Source organism: Citrus clementina, unplaced genomic scaffold (genome assembly GCF_000493195.1).
Source record: "Citrus clementina cultivar Clemenules unplaced genomic scaffold, Citrus_clementina_v1.0 scaffold_5, whole genome shotgun sequence".
Classification (NCBI taxonomy): domain Eukaryota; kingdom Viridiplantae; phylum Streptophyta; class Magnoliopsida; order Sapindales; family Rutaceae; genus Citrus; species Citrus x clementina.
This window is the reverse complement of record NW_006262201.1, coordinates 9,572,458-9,575,155: the sequence shown is the minus strand read 5'-3', so window position 1 is coordinate 9,575,155 and position 2,698 is coordinate 9,572,458.

Sequence of the window (2,698 nt, the reverse complement as noted above, 5' to 3'; positions counted from 1 at the left end):
CTCCTTGCTCCCTCTTCTCAGTTCTCACTTTCTGAGTTTCGTGGCCCACGACGACAGCAGCAGCCAGTAGCCCCGTCCAGCTCCAACAGACACCAGGCGTTCACCGCAGCCCACTCGCCGTCAGCCAGCACGCCTCGCTTGCAACTGCGCTTCACCACAGCCCACTCGCGTCCCACTTAGCCCAGTATAGTCTCGATCTGCCGACGCTGTAGCTGCTCCGACCTCCGAGATCAAGGTTTGTCTTGCCTTGCCGGCACTATAAGCCTGTAACTTGCTGACTTGCTCGCAGCTGATGGCAACAAGCCGAATCGAATTTTAATTTTTTAACAGCCTGTTGCTATTAATTAAATTGTATATTTTTAATTAATTGATTGTTATAAGCTATTGTGATTAGTAGTTAAATTAGTAGTTAATTAGCTATAGTTGGTTACAACAATTGATCTGAGCTTAAGCTTTGTATATAAAGGAACCTCTTGTACATATCATTTGGTTGTTGATGAATAAAATGATGTTCTAGAGAATTCTCAGATCCAGTTCTTATTTTCCTTCAAATTTCTCACTGCTTTCTTAGCTACGAAACAACCCGAATTTAAAATCATTTAAATTGTTCCAAACTCATTCTAATCCGAACTAATCCGAATTATTCTAACCTAAACTAACCCGAATTAACCCGAACTAAAATTTTAACCCGAATTATCAACTCAATCCGATCCGAATTGCCAACCCAAATCGAACCGAACCGAATTAAATTCGCTTCGGTTTGATTCGGATTGGCGTTTTCAACCCGATTAAGTTCAATTCTCCAACCCGAACGAATTGAAACCCAAATAATCCAAACCGAAATCCGATTTGCCCATCCTACCCAGAATCATCATTTTGAAGGCAGAGCAATGCGGCCTTTGCCATATTTTGAACCACCCAGGAATCATCATTATTCATTAATGTGGGTCCTATCAGCTGGGTTATGGGACCATCTTCTAGAATTGGCAGAGCCCACGTTACAGAAAGAAAAAACAATGCCAACATTAATCATGACCACTAAAAATAATGAAGTATTGGTTGACTCGGTCAAATTTTCGTAGACACTCATTAATTCATTTGGAAAAATCTTTGAAGATGGTTAAGTGATGTAGGTGGTTACGCAGCACGTGCAGGATACTTTTTAATCATAGCTTAAGCTATGGGTATTCCGGGCATATAATAAATTATTTTTGGGCTTGTAATGAGATAAAGCAGATTTAAAGTGCTTTCGATACATTAAAGTTAGTTGGTATGAGTAGTTCGGTATTCTCACTCTTTAAGAGAGGTCAGGAGTTCAAGCTCTACTCTCGTTTGGAGTCACTACTTTGGCCAATACTTTACCTCTTACGAGCCGACCCGGTGCGAACGAGAATTAGTCTGAGTTGTGGTACGGATTTAAAGGTATCTCCCACAGTTTGGGCTCACTCAAGACTACCTTGTGATTCAAACTAAAAAAAAAAATGCTTTAGACATTTTCCTTCTTATCAAGCCGATTTTTTTTTTCTTTTTATCGTTTGATGATTTTAAAATATTTTATTATTTTCTTATAACTTTTAGGATTTTAATTTATTTTTTAGATGTCAAATTTTTTTTGTCATTTATTTCATTTTACTTATTTTCACTAAGAAAATTTTATCATAACATAATATTTTGGGTTTGTCTATTTTAATAAATTCACAATATTTAAGGTTATTATAAAAATATTTATTGGTTAAAACTCTAATTTTACTAATTCAAACTTATCAATAATAGTGATTAAAAAAAAGACTTATCAATAATATTTTAGTTATTTAGAGACTTTGTTTCTCTATCTTTTATCAATCTTTACATTTCCTGCATCGTGATTAAAGAGGTTTCAAATAACAAATGAATTGCTTTACATTGATGTATTTTTTTTTAAGGTACCGTTTTGAAAATTAATAGATAAATTCTTTGAACCGAATCAAGCAAGGATTGACCTCCGCCGTGGTTGGTAAACAAGCCGGCACTCTTCCGGTGATGAGCTCCATCAACAACATCCCTTAATCATGTACATCTACATAAAGCATCGCATCTTCCTTTGAATTATGATATCCTCTACTATTTAATCACTGTATCAGTCACAACCTCAAAAGACATGCATAAATATTTTTATTCTTTCAATACATATGTTGAGTTGTGTCCCACATTGGATAATGAAGGAGAGATACTTGGGTTTATAAGAAGGTATGTCATTCCACCTAAAAGACTAGTCTTTTGGGTTGGATACCTAGAAATCTTATACTAAACCCCCCTCCCCCCCAACAAGTGGTATCAGAGCTAGACCCTAGTAGTCGGAATGTGGTGGTGGAACAATTTAGGTATGTCGGATGAAAGGACCGGAGTCCGGCGGTGGTTTCGTCCGAGGGGGGAATTGTTGAGTTGTGTCCTACATTGGCTAGTAAAGGGGAGATGAGTAATGATATAGCCACAAACTCTTGTACAAACTTATTTTGTACAAACTGACGTGGCATTAATTCATTGGTTGAATGAAAATATAAATTAATAAAAACAAATCATGTGGGCCAAGTGATATTTAATTCAACCAATCTTATCATGCCACATCAGTTTGTACAAGAGTTTGTGGCTGTATCATTACTCTTATAAGAAGTAGGTCACTCCAATGCTAGTTTTTTTAGTTAGATACCTAAAAATCTTA